Below are 6,634 nucleotides of genomic sequence, written 5' to 3'. Positions count from 1 at the left end.
TGCTGGGTCAAATGGTATCTCTATTTGCAACTTTTTGAGAAAGCGCCATACCGCCTTCCACAGTGGTTGCAACAAGCCATCTACTTCTTAAATAACAGAACTCTGAAAACCCTATGAGCGCTAGAGGAATGTGGAAAATTAAAGTAGTTTCGTGGTAGAGTCCAGATTGGAAATCAGTTGAAATGAGGAAAAACAATGAGACATCGTTTAGTAACTGGAACACAGAATGTACATAGTTTGTTGAAAAATTGGAAATTGTAAAAAAATGGGTCTTTCCCTTTCCTTTCCTCATCCCTCCATCCCGCCCTCCAGCCATCAAATCCAGTGTGGAGAACAATGTATACAAACTTTGTAAGCAAACTGGTATAAAATTTAAAAAATATATTAAAAACACAAAAATATCTTGAAAAAAGATAATGGAACACATGAACATTGACGTACTAGGCATTACTGAGATGTGATCGACCAGCTTTTGCCACTTTGAATCAGATAATCATATAATATACTATGCTGAGAAGGAAAAAAAGGAGAATGGTGTTGAATTCATAATAAAAGTCAATTTCAAGTTCTATCCTGAAATACAATGTTGTGATAGAATATTATCCATACGCATACAAGGAGGACCCATTAACACAACTGTTATACAAATATATATTCCTACACGTAGAGCCAAAGAAATTGAGAATTTTTATCAAGTCTTGCAATCTGAAATTGACTGAAAATGCAGTCAAGATGTGTTAATGATAATTGGTGACTAGTTGGAAACAATGAAGAAGGAATGTTGTTGTTATGTGCCGTCGAGTCACTTGCGACTCATAGTGACCCTATATATAACAGCTCTAAACTCTGCTCTGTCCTGTGCCAATCACACTGTCTCCGACACACTCATCCTGATTATCTCAGTCACTGAATCAATCCACCTCCCAGAGGGCCTTCCCCTCCTGAGCCTGCCCTCCATCCTCCCAAGCATTACATCCTTCTCCAAGGACCATCTCTCCTTACAACATGACCCAAGTATGTCAGACGAAGCCTCAGAATCCTTGTCTCCAAGGAACAGCCTGGTTTAACCCTCTATAGGATGAATCTGTTTGTTTTCTTAGCAGTCCACCCTCAACACTCTTCTCCAATACCAAAGCTCAAAAGCATCAATTCTCCTTCTATCCTCCCTGGTCATTGTCCAACTCTCTGATGCATAACAAGTGATTACAAAGACCATGGCCTGTACCAGATGCACTTTAGTCTCCAGAGACACACCGTTGCTCTTCAGTACTTTAGAGAGGTCTGTAACAGCAGACTTTCCCATCGCAATATGTCTTTTAATTTCCTGGCTGCTGGTGCCAAGAGTATTGATTGTGGAGCCAAGCAGACTAAAGCTGTGAACAATCTCAATCTCTTCACTTTTTCTGTAAAATGCTTATCTGTTGGGTACTTCTCTAAATCTGAACACTCAGATTAAGACACACTAGGATGAAGGATTGCCCACACACTTCCAAAATAGCAGGTCTCTGAAATCCCTATGTACAACTGAAGAAGGAATAGCAGCTGGAAAATAATGGGCATGGTGATAGAAATGAGGCTGGAAATAGAATGATCAAATTTTGTATTTTCTATTATTTATTTGTTGTAAATACAAACAAAAAATTATGACTTTACAAGTGGCTATCACCTGATGGGCTGCATAGAAATCAGACTGACTATATCTCTGGAAGAAATCAGTGGAGAAGCTCAATATTGGCAGTCAAAACTAGACCAGGACAAAAAAAAAAAATGAAAATAAGTCCACAAGATCCGAGATATATCTTGAATTTACTTCATCTGAATTTAAAAATCATCTTGAAAACAGGACCAGATGAAATGTGGGATGATATCCTTTATATCATCCATGAAGAAAACAAAAGGTCATTACAAAAACAGAGGAGAAAGAAAAAACTGAAATGGATGTCAGATGAGACTCTAAAAATTGCACTAGAGGATCAAGAAGCTAAAACAAAGGGGAAATATGCCAAAGTAAAAGAGTTAAACAGAACATTTCAAAGGGCAGCCAAGAAGACAAACCAAAGTAATAATGGATTGTGCAGAAAGCTAGAATTGGAGAATAAAGAGGGAAGAACTCTCTCTGCATTTGTCAAGCTGAGAGAACAGAAAAACAAATTTAAACTTCTAGTCACAATACTGAAAGATGCTTAAGCTGGACTGCAATCTCAAAGATACATGGCTCAAATAAACCAACTGCTCCACAGCTATTAACTCTTGAGTGATTAACTGTCTCTGAAAACCTGCCAGAGGTTCGGTTATGATTTGATGCTACACAACAACAAATTGGGCAATATATTGAATGACCCAGAAAGGATCAAAAGAAGATGGTTTGTACCAAAAACCTTATTGACACTGAAAAATTTAGTAAGTACCATATAAGCAGGTGCCAATGGTAATGAAGAGGTAAGTGGAAGCCATGTTGAAGTCATTGGCAAAAAATAAGGCTCCAGGAAGTGATGGTATACCAATTGACTTGTTTCAATCAATAGACGCAGCCGTGGATGCGCTTATCAGTCTATGCCAGAAATTTGTATGACAGGTGGCTGGCCAACAGATTAGAAGAGGCCCATATTTATTCCCATTCCCAAGAAAGGTGACCCAATTGAATGTGGAAACTATAGAACAATAACATTAATATCACATGCAAGTAAAATACATCATTTGAACATCATTCAAAAGTGGCTTTGTATATAGATAAAGGAACAGCCAGAAGTTCAAGCAGGGTTTAGAAGAGACCATAGCACAAGAGATAACATTGCTAATGTCAGATGGATCCTGGCTGAAAGTAAAGAATATCAGGAGAATGTCTATTTGTGCTTTACTGTCTATGCAAAGGCATAACAAGTTGGATCATAACAAGTTGTGGTTGACATTGAGAAGAATGGAAGTCCTAGAGCACTTTATTGAGCTCATGCAGAATCTATACCTGGACCAGGAGGCTGTTGTACAAGCAGAGCAGGGGAACACTGCATGGTTTAAAATTGAGAAGGGAGTGTTTCAGGGTTATATTGTCTCTCCATCCCTACTAAATCTGTATGTTGAGCAAATTATTTGAGAAGCTGGACTCCATGAAGAGGAATGTTCTACCAGCAGTCAAAAAATCAGGAGACATATTGTACTGAGAAAATCTGCAGTTAGGAACTTCTCCAAATTATTGAAGAGTAATGATGTCACTTTGAGAACTAAGGTGTATCTGATTCAGACCACTGAATCACTTTCTGATCACTTGCTGAGAGCTAGGCAATGAATAATAGAGATGACAGAAGAAGAATTGATGCTTTTGAGCTGTGCTGCTGGAGAAGAGCACTAAACATCTCATGGATGGCCAAAAGAACAAATATGTCTAGGAGAAGATGCAGTCAGAGTGCTCTTTGGAGGCAAGGATGATGAGGCTTCACCTCACATATTTTGGGTATGTTGCTAGGAGGCAATATTCTTATCATTGATCTAAATAGGGTTGATCTAAATGGATACTATCCTTTTGCAAAGGCAAATTGGCAATGCATAATAAAAATCTTATAATTTTGTCCACCATTGAGATATGTCCCAGGATTTATCTACCTTGGTCACATCCTAGTCTATAATGGTAAAAAGTTTAGAAAACAATTGGTTAATTTAGTTACCACTTAACCCGGCCATAAAATATTATACAGTCATTAAAAACAATGTTGTAGGACTGATAATGACATTGAAAGTTTTATATGGTTTTAAATGGGGGGAAAAGAAGCAAAATAGGGTGATCACCTTTTTAAAAATTATGTATATGTAACTTGATGATGATAATGAAGGAATCCATGGCTCATCCACACCAAAGCATACCAGAGTGACGACTTCTGGGTGGAAGAAGAATATTTTGTTTTCTCTTTTGTTCATCTGTGCTTTCTAGTCTATTTCACAATGGACATCAATTGCTGTTTTGTTTTTAATAAAAGCACTCTAAACGAATTTCTTTCTGTTATTATAATATGGTTTTTGTTAAGCTTCTAGAGCAAACATTCTCCCTGCTTCCTAGAACACTAGTCTTTGAGTTTCTCAGTTTACACATGGTATACAGAACACATATGTAAAAACAGTGAGTTCCTTTTCAAAAGGAGAATAATAGTTTCAACATCTAAAACACCATAAAACTATTTCTGATGGGCAAAATGCACTTTTGTAAAAACCTCCAACTGCAACCACTAACAGTGCCAGTACCAGTTGCCAAAGAGAGCTCTGGTGGCCTAGTGGCAAGAATCTATGTTGAAATCTTGAAGCCAAGAGGTTCTGGTCCATCAGCTGCCCCAGAGGAGAAGGATGACAGTCTCCTCTCCTGTGATTAATTGCCTCTGAAAACCCACTGGAGGGTCAGCTATGGGTTGGTTATGACTTGACAGTACAGAATAGCAATAACCAGTTGCCAAGGACTCTACTCAGGCCAATCCCCTGTGTGTGAGAGTAGAACTGTTCTTTGCAAAAGTTTCAGTGTTTGTTTGTCACTGCATTGACAGAACTTTCTTCTTCTTAAAAGTATTTTTTATCGGTTTGAAAAGAATGATTCTGTTATTGTTATGTAACTTTGAATCGGAACCGACCCATAGCTGACCTTCCAATAGGTTTTCAGAGGTAATCACACCGAGGAGACTGCCCACTTGTAGTGCCACTTCTTACCACTAGGCCACCAGCGCTCATTGTTTCACAGTGTTTTGCAAGTATCCTTTGTGTTTTATACAATCATTTGTATACATTTTATATAAATATATCCTTGCTCTTATGCCTCTTTTCTCCCAGTCTTTTCAAGTCCCTATTGAATATTTCCCAATCCTTCACTTCCCCTTTCATCCACCAACCTCTGCTAGACCTTCCTTTTGAGGTACCTCTGTGCAGACTTGACCCTCCAAACTTTCAATTATCAAGTGAATTAACCATTTGCACCAACAAGGGACTCTAATAATAGTACTGTCTGTATACACAAACAATGTGGAAGTGGCTCATTTGAAATCATGTAATAAGTAGGCTCGCTCTTCTAATTCATTATTTTCAAATTTTCAAGTAAAAGTGACTTTTATCCTTTCATCTGTCAAGATAAAAGGGAGCTTTTCTTTGGCTCGTCTGTGCCTCTCTGATTTGTTAGCTGTTAAAAGATGTCATTTACAAATTACAAAATTAACCCATGATAGTCATGGTTAAGATTTGTCTTTTACAGTTTAGATTTATGTGCTTATTTGTTTCCATAATTGAAAAGCATGTCAGTAAGTATCAGTATGGTTCATATAGGTTTGAAAAAAAATCTATAACTCATTAGTTTTCTCATAAAGGAAGACTATATATCAAAAAAGAGTTCAAACAAGGGTATATAAATCATTGCATGCAAATTGTTTTTCACTATTTGAAAGAAACTTATCAAAAGTTTTACAAGCTTACATGTCCTTATGAGCCAAGGAAGTAAAAGAAGTTAGTGGAAAGAGATGATAGATAGATAGATAGATAGATAGATAGATAGATAGATAGATAGATTTTTTTAAAAAAATGATACTGATACAATTGTCAATTGTCACTTACCTTTCACATCTGGAATGTGAAACACAAAGAATGGTGGAGCCTGGAGAACTGAAGACTTAGACTTGAGATAAATGCCAAATCATTATCTCTCTCCAGCCAACTGGGCCATATGATACAATTTATGAAGAAAGATTCAGAAATTTGGGTAAAATCTCACACATTTTAATTATTCACAATCAAGTCTGCAAAATCGATACCTCAAACACGCAGGACCTTCAGTTTCCCACTCCACAACCTCTAAATCCTTCTGTATTACTCTGAAAGTTCATTTGATTTTTTCTTTTTAACCAAAAGGGAATATATTTCCTAAACATAGCTAGGACTCTTAGCAAAACTAACCTATTAAATAATATGAGATTATGTTTTAAAAGAAAAGTCACAAAACCAGATAAGATTTTGAGATTTTTTCATTAAAGGCAAATCTTAAAATACTATTAAATTCACAGATATGCTAGTTTAAATGACCAATCCTAGTTGTTTTCTAAAACACACATTGAAAACACATGTCGGAGCCCATTGATATCATAGTTTGGAAATGAGAATAGACTGCCTTTAAACTGCAAGGCAGCAGGTGTTTCTTTACCGTTAACTTTTGAAAAATCCATACAAAATAGTAACATCTGCATCCCGGAAAAGGCCTGGAACGCAGAAAGAGAGCACAATGTACAACTGCACAAAACGGGTTGACTTCCCCACAGACAGAAGATTGGGGAAAGTGAACGTAGGTAATCATTACCGTAATCTTGTTGTTGAGTGCTGCCACTGAAACGATTCCAACTCATTACCCTCCAGGACAGAGTAGAATTTATCCCACCGGGCTTCCAGGCGAGGATCTTTACAGGAGTGTATCTTCAGCCGCTGGTGGCTCAAACCTCCAACCTTTCAGTTAGCTGCCAAATGGTTAACAATTGTTCCACCAAGACTCGTTATGGTAAGTTTAGAGGCATTGACTAGCAGAGCTAGAGACATCTTTAGAACCAACTCCCAGCGCTCAATTAGGCAGGTGTCAAAACCATCACACCAGAGGCCCGTTTTCTTCCAGGGCTTCTCAGGTGTAGCT

Source organism: Elephantulus edwardii, unplaced genomic scaffold (genome assembly GCF_000299155.1).
Source record: "Elephantulus edwardii isolate Elephantulus edwardi_28Jun2011 unplaced genomic scaffold, EleEdw1.0 scaffold00054, whole genome shotgun sequence".
NCBI classification, from domain to species: domain Eukaryota; kingdom Metazoa; phylum Chordata; class Mammalia; order Macroscelidea; family Macroscelididae; genus Elephantulus; species Elephantulus edwardii.
The sequence above is the reverse complement of the archived record's forward strand: the minus strand, read 5'-3'. Positions refer to the sequence as shown.